At 36.4% G+C, this 12,758-nt stretch overlaps 1 long non-coding RNA gene across 1 annotated transcript; it reads left to right on the top strand.

The window, feature by feature from the left end:
- The first annotated feature begins 1,310 nt into the window (after positions 1–1,310).
- LOC131273058 (uncharacterized) lies at positions 1,311–9,400 on the top strand. The gene is made up of 3 exons (XR_009180175.2): positions 1,311–1,559; positions 3,714–3,855; positions 7,024–9,400. It is a non-coding gene; the product is annotated as an uncharacterized lncRNA (long non-coding RNA).
- Positions 9,401–12,758: the final 3,358 nt, after the last annotated feature.

Below are 12,758 nucleotides of genomic sequence, written 5' to 3'. Positions count from 1 at the left end.
GTCTAACATCTTGTATGTGGCTATTGATCTGATAAATGCATTTTTTGTCTTATAAGCCAAGAACAAACACTAGAAGCAATTTACTTTCACTAATAGGAATGCAACTCACTATCTTGGTGAGCAGAAGCCATATGTGTTAACACATGGTAGATAAGTCCCTAAAGTACATAGTCCTGGGAAGCAGCTGTGGCTCAATTAGTTGGGCTCCCATCTACCATATGGGAGGCCCTGGTTTCGTGTCCCAGGGCCTCCTTGTGAAGGCAGGCTTGCCAGCACGCTGCGGAGAGCCACTGGCCTGGGCACTGTGGAGTACCACTGGCCCACAAGTGGCACGGAGAGCCAACTCAGCAAGGTGACACAACAAAAAGGGAGACAAGTAAAAAAACACAGAAGAGAGAACAGCAAAAGAACACAGAGAGCAGACAACAAGCAAGCCACAAGGGGGGTGGGAATATATAAAAATAAATAAATACAGACACAGAAGAATGCACAGCGAATGGACACAGAGAGCAGACAGCAAGCAAGTCACAAGGTGGGGGGGATAAAAAAAAAGTGCATAGTCCTGCCACCTCTGAAAAGTTTCTAGGGATCCAATTATTTGAGTCATATCAGGATAGCTTCTCAAAAAGAAAAGATACATGGATACACCTTGCAAAGTTATGCAGAGAAACAGGCACAACACTCTTTTGGGAGTGTTTGCATTTTTGGAGTTAACATGTGCCATAATTATGCGAACTGAACTGACCTTATCTAGCAATCCATCAAGCTAAGACTTTGAATAAGGGCTAGAGTATGAGAAGGCTGTTAGCTGGCCCAGGCTGCAGTACAAGTACCTGGTCCTTGAGACCCAGAGGATACAATGGTGATTGATGTGTCTGTAGCTAATTCTGAAGGCTGTGTAGAAACCTATGGCAGGCCTAAACAAGAGAAGTAGAGCAAAGACAGTCTCCACTTGGCAAATAACTAATCTCCTTATGACAATTATTTCTTAATTTGTTATTAGGCCAGATAAAGACTTACCATAGCACATTAAATGATTACTTAGCCTGGATACTGACCATGAGCTGGGTGTTTTTTATCTAATCCACTAGAGTGTTATGTTGAACATGACCAGCTAAGCTCCACCATCAAGTGGAACTGACTGGCAGTTGGGAGTTTGGTCTCAAGCAGGTCCTGAAAACACAGGTAAGTTTATGAGCAGGTGGCTCACTTTTCCAATGCACTGACTCATACAACCCACAAAATGGTCTTAGAGAAGTCCTTTATCACTAGTTAACTGAGGAATTAAAATTCAAACCTATTTTTTTCAGATAGTTTTGGAGAATATGCTGACATTGACAAGTAGACTGCTACAGAATTAGAAATTACCTAGGAGTTGCCCCCCCTCCTGGTGAGAAGAATGTACTATGAAGTAATACGATTACCTGCTTTGCCTGGAAAAATGAACGGACAATGGATAAAAATTGCAGTGATTTATGGGCACTAGCAAATGGTTTACCTGGATGGTTAGAGAATAAGGAAGAATGCTTGGTTGGAGAATTGGGAAGAAGGAAATTTGGGTAAGCTACATATATGAACCTCTCAGACTAGATTCAAAATGTGAGTATATTTATGTCCCATGTGAATGATCATCCAATCCCTACCTTCCCCAATACCCCCCTACCCTGCAGAGAAAGTGCTAAATAATCAGGGGGACAAGCTAATCTACTCTCTGGATGTCAGTCAACCTCTTTCTCCAGCCACTCCAATGAATGTTTAATGGGCTCAAATACAAATTAGCAGGAAGTGAATGTGGCTCAACAGTTTGAGCTCCAGCCTACCACATGGGAGGTCCCAGGTTCATCCTAAAAAAAGATAAGCAGATGCTACCCCCTGCCACAATGAGCTAGACAGTGCCACCCACCACAACAAGCAGATGCCACAAGCCAGCAGATGCCACAGCCCACAGGGAGGGGATGTGGCTCTCCCTGACATATGAGAGGTCCTGGGGTTCAATTCCCTGTGCCTCCTGGAGGAAACAATGAGCGGAAAGATAAGAGAATCATCTGAGAGAGGAGAGATAAAAAAATAAGAAAAATAAAAGTAAATAAATAAATCTTTTTAAAAAATACAAATTAGTCATGATGGTAAGAACAGAGATTCTGTATGGACTCAACAAAACGGACTTCCCCTTATTGAGGCTGATTTAGTGATTGCCACTGCTGAGTGCCTATCCAGGTTAGGCTGAAAACACAATGATGAGGTAATATTAATAGGAATGATGTTTATTTCTCTCTACTATAAAATTCCCAATGGATGATCCAGATTAGTTTTGCAGCCTTACAGTTTGGGGGATCCAGATTCTTCTTGCTTGCTTTCCTGCCATTCTCAAAATACAACTTTGATTTTGTGAGTTAAGGGGGCTACTAGAACCGCCATCATTAGGTCAACATTTTAGTCAGAAGGAATCAAGAAAAAGGGAAGAGGAAAACCCACTCCTTCCCTTTAAAGGCATGAACTGGAGGTTGCACATCACTTATGCTCACATACTATTTCCTAGAACTTAATTACACTCCCAAACTGCAAGGGAAGATGGGAAACATAATCTTTATTCTGGGCAGTCAGTGGTCAGCCAAAAACTCCAGTATTGTGTAATGAAGGAAGAACACATTTTGGGAATAACTGTGCTCAGCAATGCTCAGTGCAGCAGCACCGAGCCCTTGACATGGGTTCAACATTTAATATTTCCCAGTATGGTAGGGGCAAGGTAAATATTCATTCTGCATGTGGATATCCCTTTACTATTTTCCAGGCTCCCTGTAAGCAATACTATCTATGGGTTAACCAAATAACTTTAATTCCTATGATAGTATCCCACAAATATTGTTTCCATTCAAATAATTCATTTTACAGCAAAAGAAACAAGACAATGAACTGAACTGACCTTATAAAATAGTGTTTAAAATTCAGTTGTCTCCCAGCTGGGAGGCAACACCTTGTGAGTTTATGATATAGTACATGGTGCAGTTTCTCCCAAAGCCAGAAGACATAGCTCCAGGAACCCAAGGATGGGAGTGGCACCCCTCCTTATTACACCTAATGACCCAGTTGCAAAATTTTTGCTTCCTATCCCTTCAACTCTAGGCTCTGCTTGTTTAGAGGCTGTGGTACCCAAAGAAAAATACTTCTACAAGAGACACAACAATGGTTCCAATAGATGGGACCTTAAGATTCCCATCTGGCCATTTTGGCCTCATGCCACTCAACTATAGGCCTAAAGGGGAGTTACTTTGTTGGCTAAGGTGATTGGTGGTGATTATCACATGTGGGGCCAAGGTAGATTATGTCTAGAAGCCAGGGGATCTTCTGAAGCTTCTCCTGATGCTGCTATGTCTAGTGCTAAAATTTAATAGAAACAAAGCAACTCAATACAGGCAGAAATGCCAAGGGCCCAACATCTCAAGAATAAAGGTTTAGGTCAGGTAAAATTGTTGGATCATCTGGGGGCTGACTTGGGTCAAAAGTAACATAGAGTGAGTTGTGGTGGTAGGAAGTTACAAATAACAACTATTCCTCATGATCAGTTACAGAAGCTGGACAATAGTAGCTATGCATACTTTTTTCTGTTATGTATATATTATGTTATATGTATATGTAATGCATTGTGTGTGTGTGTGTGTATATAAAACAACCAGTCTCCTTTTCTCCCTTTTCACCCCTCTTATTTTATGTAGGGTGTGTTGGTGGTAGTGAGTTTATTTAGTCCACATGTTACAAGTGATAAAGAGGAGATTGTGACTGAATTGGAAGAGGAAAAACATGACCCAGAGATGGATACAGTGACAGAGATTTTGGGTCTCCTTTTTTGGGGCAATGGTAAGGATGTTTTCATTTGTACAAAGTATAGTTGTATTACTATAAGTGGGAATATGTTGTAAATTTAAGAGTGGAAGAAGGTTGTGATAGATGTTGGATAGCCAAGAGGACTATGGCATATCCTATGGAATGACACCTAGACAACCTTGTCCCAGAATGCCTTCCTATAATGCAGAAGATGGAAAGCTGAGAGACATCCATCCCAGAATTTCTTGCAGATTGAAATGTTCCAGATTTAGACTATTTGGCTATGCCAAGCAGATGTATTGTGAAATAGTTTGATTTGTTACCAAATTATGTGAGGGTAGATGCTGGTACAGATTGTGGTGAGATTATGTGGTGCTAGAGCTGGCAGTTGTGGCTGTGGCATACTGATTCCCCGGTATCCTCCTAATTTAGCAGGAGGAATTTCAATTCAGCAACTTTTCATGTGGCAGAGTTTGCCTGATCTGATGCCAGCAGTTGTGAGATCAGCATGCTGATCCAGCTTTTCCTAACGATGGCAGAAGCAGCAGCTCCCTTGATAGTCTAGTTCTATAGAAGCTCAGGCTAGAGACTCTTTCCTCATATTTTTCAATGATTGTAAAAGTTAAATCAATTTATTTGGGCTTAAACTTGCAAGAGTATATTCTGTAGACTGTTAAGAATCCTCAACAATACACATGGGAGCCAGAAAACAGGGGATCTACCACAGGACAATGATAAGGGAATAGTCTATTTCAATGGCTATATACAAGGGCCTAGTGGACAATCAGTCCAGATTGGAGTTAGAGGACAGTGGGCTTTGGGGAAAAGATGTCCAAGGAAATTAAAACAGAACTCAGAGATTATCTGATATGTTTGAGCATTTGGAAAAATTACTGCTGTGTTTGGCAGATCTGTTGGAGCATTTGAAAAAAATATAGAACTAGGTACTTAGAAAACATAGTCAAATTTAAAAAGGGAAGCAATCATCACTTGCAGAAAAAAAACAGAAAGGTTTACACAAAAGGGCGCCTAGTCAGAGTATACTATTTGACTCAATAGTGAACAATATATAATCAGAACAATATATACGTTAGCTATTGTTTTAATAAAAATTTTCAAGAATGGAGAGAGTAAGTAGAGAGGTAATGATTTAAGAAAGTTAATCCTAAAATACCTTAGTAACTGATCTATAGATTCTGTCTAAAATTGATAAATCAAGAAGTAGCAATATAAACATAATTTTAGAAAGATAGAAATAAGTGACAGAAGGCCCAGATAAAAGAATTGAAAATGGCTACCCCTTTGGGAGTTACATTTGGTGGTAGAAAGAAGAGAAACTACTCTTTCTTGATGTAAACCCTTAGTACTATTAATAATTTACCTATATGTGTATATATATATATATATATATATATACACAAATATATTTTTGGGGGGAGTACAAATTATTTTATTATCATCCACATGGCACTTAAGTAAATCAAATCTTGTCAAGTCTGTGGTGACTTGGGTTTTGTTTCTGCATCTATCACTTGGCAAATGAAGATACCATTTTCAGGAAGTTCAGTTTCATCTATTTGACACACATGTGATGATGCTATTGCAAGTGTAGTCCCAGCATTGCTGAAGACAAGTGAGGCGATGCTAGCATATATTAAAAAAGCAAAAATATTTTTTTAAAAAAGGAAATACAGGAATTAAGCATCCTACTTAAGAAGTCAGAGGAAAATATACCCCAAAAAAGTAGAAAGAAAGACAAGGACAAATAAATGAGTCGATAAGCAAGAACCAAAATTAAACCAAAAATCTAAACTTAAGAAAACCAAAAGCTGTTTCATTGAAAAGACCAATATATAGAAAAATTTTTGGTAAGCCTGACCAAGGAAAAATAAGCAGAAATCTTAAATACTATTAGAAAGGGACGTAACTGCATATAGAGAAAAGATTAGACATTGGTAGAATATATTGCTTATTATTATACACAATAATTCTGACAAAATAATCCTTTCCTAGGAAAGGGGTGCTTTTCTAGGAAAATATAATATAAATATTACTGTTGACTCAAGAAGAGGTAGAAATAATGAGTACACTAAAACCATAGCAGAAATTATTAAGGGACTTCTTTCCTTTAAAAAAAAAACAAACCAGTTTCATAGAATTTCCTAGCTAGTCCTAACAAAACTTCAAGGAACAGATAATATCTATGCTGTACAAGCTGTTCAGGAACATAGGTTTTAAAAGAACTTCCTATAACCCATTCTAAGAATTTGGAATAATCAGGGCTTTAGCTCTGTAGTACAACTATTGCACACCAAAAAGAAAATTATAGGTTGGTCTCATGAATGGCAAATAAAATATTAGCAAATAGAACCTACAGCTTATGAAGACGAATACTTTTGGCCTAATTATGTTTATCATGAAAAAATAATGATGCAGCAACTTTATAGAATCTAAGCATCTAACTCACTACATTAACATATTAAAGTTACAGAAAAAGTGATCATCTCAAAAGATGATTAAAAATAATTCAATAAAATTCTACATCTGTGAACAACCTTACTAAGCTAAGAATATAATAATAAAAGTGATCTTCCAGGCTCTATGACAAGCATCATACTTTAAGGTAAAACATTAAATGCATTCCCACTCAAATCAGGAAAAAACAAAATGCATGTTGTCAACCATTGCAATAAGAAAAAAAATATGAAGTATACATTTTGAAATGCATAGACAAAATGATCATTATTAGACAATATATACTAGTAATCATTTAGAGAATTTGATAAGAAGAAAAACAGTGGCAAAATAAACGTCATGATTTGAAAAAAAAAAGAAATAAACAAATAAAAATCCACATAATGCAAAGACCAAAATGAAGAAACTATAAAATTTTACTCTAAGGCACGAAGGTAATCTGACACCTGAAAAGATCATAGTCCTGCATAGGAAAACTGAATCTTTCTTTCAGTGATCCTGAATACATATCTATTTATAAATTTCTGTTATTTTCTTGATTTTTATTTATTTTCCTTTTGTAAACAGTAGTCCACTTACATCTTTAGTCCATAGTCTTTTATCTATTAATTTTCATCAGCTCTGTTGTTCTCCATTATGAGATCATTGACCAAGACCTAATTCACACATTTAATTCTTCATAATTTGATGCTCATTTGGTTACAATCTACCTTTTTCTTTTTTTAGGAGATACCGGGGAGTGAACCCAGGACCTCATACATGGGAAGCAGGCACTTGACCACTGAGTTACATCTGCTCTCCACAGTATATCTTAACTAGGATTGTTTTAAATATCTCTTTCTTATTCTCAAACATTTTCCCTTGATCAAAAGCAGAGCCTGTGGCAATAAGGTTTGTGATCTCCCTGGAGCAAGTGTGTAAGCAGGCTTCCTTTCTGTTGTGTACTTGTAATGGTTTTGAGAGCAGGGCCAGCCACAGCTTTCCCTAATAAGCATTTGCAGGCCAGTCACTTCTCATAGCAAGTGAAAAGGATATGAGTTAAAGTCATCCTTCTAGATAGAATGGTTAAAGGCATACTGCTGCCAGGCTGGCACTGCCCTTTCTCTGTGATACTAGCTCCTTGAATCTTGAGATGTGTGGATGTGTTTGCTCTTTATTTTCTGGGGTAAGGCAAAATTTCTCCACTTTTCTTTCTTTCTATCTGGTTGCCTTTTTGGTGGATCGCTTTGCTGTGTGGGCCTCTTAGCGCCACGCAGGGGCTTGTGCCCATCATGCAGGTCTGGGACGCCCGTTTTTCTTTTTTCACCGGGAGATTCAGGGGATAGAACCCGGGTTCTCCAAATGGTAAACGGGAGCTCAATTGCTTGAGCCACAGCTGCTTCCCTCCATTTTGTATTTGTTAGGCTATTTTAGTAGGTGGTTAGAAAGGGAGGGCATCAAATGAACTACTTATATTACCATCATGGCTTCATCCCAGGAAGAATTTGCCTATCACATGGGGTTAAGTGGAAAAATTAAGAAGGATGTGCTATCTATATAAAATGTTATGTCAACTATAAAAATATCCATAGAAATATACCAGCAGGAAAAAAAACAACAGGAAAACTAGTAACATTCATTTCAGAAAAAGATTTTAATTTGTTTTCAGGTTTTCATTTTAATTTTCTACTTTTCATGGTTTTCCACATTTCCTACAATGAGCAATTAGAAAAAAACAGTACCTATAATCCGTTTACTTTTTATTGAAGTATATCACATACTATAAAGCACACAAATCTTAAGTTGATAACCTGATTAATTTTATACAAAATGAATACACCTATGCAACCATCATGTAGGTTAAGAAGTCTTTAAGCAGCCTGGCAATTTCCTCTTTTGCTCTGGGAAGCCAGCCATCATGCTAAAAGAAGCTTGGGCTGGACTCCAAAATAAGAAGGGGTTGGGGAGCACATGGAAGAGCACAGAAGTGCCAGAAAATGAGTGAAGTCTTCTTGGAACTCCTAGATGAACTTCTAACTGAAAGCAACTTGGTGAGTGACCCTAGTCTTTGCTACACAGAATACAAAAGCTACCAGCCAAGTCCCACTAGAATTCTTTACTCACAGAATTGTGAGACACAATAAATATTATTTTAAGCCACTATGTTTGGGCATGTTTACACAGTGATAGATAACTGAAACAACATATAAACTGGTAATTAAGAAAGGTAACCTTTGAAAAAATTAATATGTGATATGTGCTATTTTTTAGTACTATTTTTACTTTATTAGTAGTAATATTTAGAATCTACGCTGTGAATCAATGTATTATATTAAGCAGCTAAGATTCCCCTGATGTAGCATTGCTCTTTCTTACTAAATCCAGGATATTGTGCCTTTTTCATATTCTTAGAAATAGAAACAACCAATTTTTATTAAATATCTCTAAGGTATCTAAGACCCTAGGTATATACTTAAAATGTATCATATTTAATCTAAATGTCACAATTTAATCTCTATTGATTTATCTTTGTTACCTCCCTTATGGAGTGAAGTGAAACCTTTTAAAAATAGCCATAATTAATTCTATTTCCATAAACTTGCCATTTAAAAAGATTTAGTGTTAAGATATGTATTCCTTCAGCATTACTAGCTAACTTTAAAATCACCTAATCTGGTTGTTTGTTCATAAGATTAAGGTTGTATCCAGTTAATAAAGGTTGGATTTTGGTCAAAATTTAAACTAGGTCTATTTGAGCAACCTGAATGTAGTTGCTTAAAAAAAAAATTTCTCCTCCTCCTGATTAACATTTTACTAAACTTGAGGATTAACTTTCTAGGGAATTGAATAAACATAAATAAATCCACCTTACCGTTTTTTCTGTATCTATATCAGCTATTTTTATTTTCTGTAATGAAGAAAGCTGTTTCTTAATGAATGTTTGAAACAGAAATTGCAGCATACAATTTGAGTAGTTTTTAGTGTAAATTAAATTTAAAATGTTTATCTATAGTACATTGTCTTAACTTTTACTCTTTCCAAAATAATTCATATATTTTCTTGACATTTTAGTATACACAAACAGGCAAAAGAAGAAAATAAAAACCATCTATATTTCTACAAACGAACTTTCTCAAGATTTTCATGTATTTCCTTTTCTATTCCGCAAATAATGCTGTAATCTAGATATCACTTGGGACCTTCCTGCTACGAGGGGTATAGATAAAGTTGCCTCAAATCCTAATTTTTAGAGTTGGCGGGAATTTAGGGCCTGCCCACTACTTCTGAAAATTCATAGCTTTCTTTCCATTTGTCTTGATACCTAAGACAAAGACACACACACACATTTTTACATATATATGTATATATAATACTCAGAGTAAATAAACATTATTTTCTATTTTTTGAGTTGCATTATTAACATGCATTTTTTTTTTTTTTTAGATTTATTTATTTATTTATCTCCCCACCCCCTTTCCCTTCCTCTCTCCCTGCTGTTTTGGCTGTCTGTGTTGTCTTCTCTTCTCGTTTTGTCCCCTCTAGGATTCACCAGGATTCGATCCTGGAGACCTCCAATGGGGAGAGAGGCTCCCTATCAATTGCGCCACCTCAGTTCCTGGTTTCTGCTGCACTTCATCTTGACTCTCCCTTTTTCTCTCTTTTTGATGCATCATCATCTTGCTACGTGACTCACTTGTGTGGGCACTGGCTCACCACGTGGGCACTCGCGCAAGCGCTGGCTTGCTGTGCAGGCACACTTTCTCTTCTTCTCTTTCACCAGGAGGCCCCAGGTATTGAATACAGGTCCTTTCTTATGGCAGGCAGAAGTCCTATTACCCGAGTCACATCTACTTCCCCATTATGTTATCTGATGCCATCTTAAACTTACAGAAAACTTGCAAATACTGTACAAAGAATTTTTTCCTAACATTGATGCTCAATCACTTGGGATACTTTACGAATTTATAACCACTGTACAGCCATCAAAATTAACACTTATAATCTCCTTTTAAAATATGGATTCAGTCCAGAATCATCTATTGCAGTTACTTAGGATGTCTCCATAGACTCCTTCAGTTTTTTCCTGGTTTTCATGACCTTTACATTTTTGACAATTACTGGCTACTTATTTTGTATAATGTCATTCAATTTGGGTTTCTCTGATATTTCTTCATGAACTCATTATGAGTTCAAGTTATGCATTGTTGGAAGGAACATCATAGAAGTAATGCTGTAGTCTTCTTATTTCAACCAATCAGGGCCACAGAATTTTTATTTGTTCCATTTAACTCTGATCACTTGATTAAAGTGGTGTCTCCACTGTACAGTGATTATTTTTTTATGTTGTCATTAATAGTATTTTATAAAGTGGTCATTTGAAATGCTATAAATTTTTAATTTATTAATTTATGCAGTATGGGCTCATGGATTCATAACCTGTTATGAACATTATTTAAATTTTTGCTCAAATAGTTCCCATTTTAGCCAGTGGAAAGCCCTTTCAAACTGGTGTCTATGTCCTTTTGACATTTCCCCATCTTTCTTTGAGCATTTCCTTTCTCTCTGATACAATAAAACACCAGGTTCATCAGATACTTTCCCTGCACTAACCCAGGAATCAGTCATTTCAAAGTCCTGATTCCTTTAAGTAGATAAGGGCAACATACTTTTTAAGTAACAGGCACTTTCCCTGCACTAACCCAGGAATCAGTCATTTCAAAGTCCCGATTCCTTTAAGTAAAGAAGGGTATTTAGAAACCAAGATCTGGATGGTGTGCTCATTGCTATCAGGGAGTTGCTGCTCTAGGCCAGAATTAGGGAATATATGCATGTCATATGTAAATTTCTATTATCTATCTATGTACATTGAAATCCAATACATTCTAAAGGGTTCATTCTAGTTTTTCCCCTTTCTATATCTATCACACCCTTCTCCAACATCAAGAAACTTGTCACCATCATTGATATATTTTGTTATTTGATTGATCCTCTGTTATGTAAACAATCTCCCATTGTCTCTTCTGTGTACTTAGTTTATTCAAAAAATAGCAATGAGGTCAGTATCACAGGAGTGGGGAAAGTGAGAGGAAAAACAGCAAAAAATGAGACCAGAATTATTATGCTCATAACCTAATAGTAAAATTTGGTTCCAATCCCAGGATAAAACCTACTGAGCTATCACACATATTTTAAAATATTTTGTTAAACATTATTTTCTAGTAATAATAGTATTTGAAAATATTTTAAAGACATGTTAATATATATTTTAAAATACAGAGTAGGTATCATATAAATGTAAGTCAAATTTAATTTGAATAAAAGGTGATATTATACTTGGACTCCATCTCCAGACATGTATTATACATTATTTTCCTCTGTGTTTGGTCATTGGAATTATTTTTGTCTTATTCATCTTTGTGTGATATGTAATAATTGCCTAGCACATAGTAGATGTCCACAATTTTAAAATTATTTAAATACTTTTTCATTTAAATTTAAACTTTAAAAATTAATAATTTAATTTTGTTTTATAAAGCAAAATTAAATGTTTTAATTTCCTAAATAGATATTGATGATGTTTTTTTTCATGAAAGAGATTTGCAATATTTCAGAAGAACCCACCTTATTTTTATATATACTTAAGATTTGTTTGTTTAACCATTCTATTGTTTTAAATATGTAGCTTAGATTTTAAAGTAAGATTTCCTTCTCCTGAATACCAATGTATTTTTTTTTCCTATTTGGCAAACATTGATTTGGAAAAGAAGCTTTATAATAGAACTAAAATCAACCCACACCTTTCCCAAGAATTAAAACTAACCCAAACTTCCCCACATTCTTCTTTCTGGATCTTTTTTTCAGAATAACTATGTAAAATCTTCTCTATGCTATACCTTGCTGAGAAAATGTATTTGGTAGACTGTAACAGTAGGGTCCAGTCAGGATATGGAGTCTACTCTAAGACTTAAGAACAATGGGAATTTACAGGGAATTGGCTAAATATGAAAGGGAGGAACTTCTAAGTTCTATGAGTTTCACTATCAGAGTGGATATTAGCAGGTAATAGCAGGAAGGACGGGAGAAACAGCCCTTACCAGGGCCTAGAGGCCAGGATGTGTACAAGCTAGAACTATAGTAAGGTCTGTACAATGGACACTGAGACCCCAGAGGAGAGGGATGTCCAGCAGGTGCTGGAGCCACAGAGAAGGCAGAGTAAGAAAAAGAAAATATACTTGGCTTCTCTGTTTCTGCTACCTTCCAGTATTTTGCCAGTTCCTGCTTTTTGGATGAACCTAATAGGAACAATTAGCAAGGGAGCCAGGAAAATGTAATTTCCTGTGATACACAGCGGAGCAGGAGAAAAGAGAGAAATGGATATGAGTGCAAACAGCAAATGGGGCACATATGGGTTAGCATGGTCCTTAGCGCTGAGTCCCTCTGGTATGATTAAGCCATGAGTAGGACTGCTACTGGTTACTCTG

Source organism: Dasypus novemcinctus, chromosome 13 (assembly GCF_030445035.2).
Source record: "Dasypus novemcinctus isolate mDasNov1 chromosome 13, mDasNov1.1.hap2, whole genome shotgun sequence".
NCBI lineage: Eukaryota > Metazoa > Chordata > Mammalia > Cingulata > Dasypodidae > Dasypus > Dasypus novemcinctus.
Note: the sequence above shows the minus strand (reverse complement) of the source record. Positions and strands in the feature narration are given on the sequence as shown.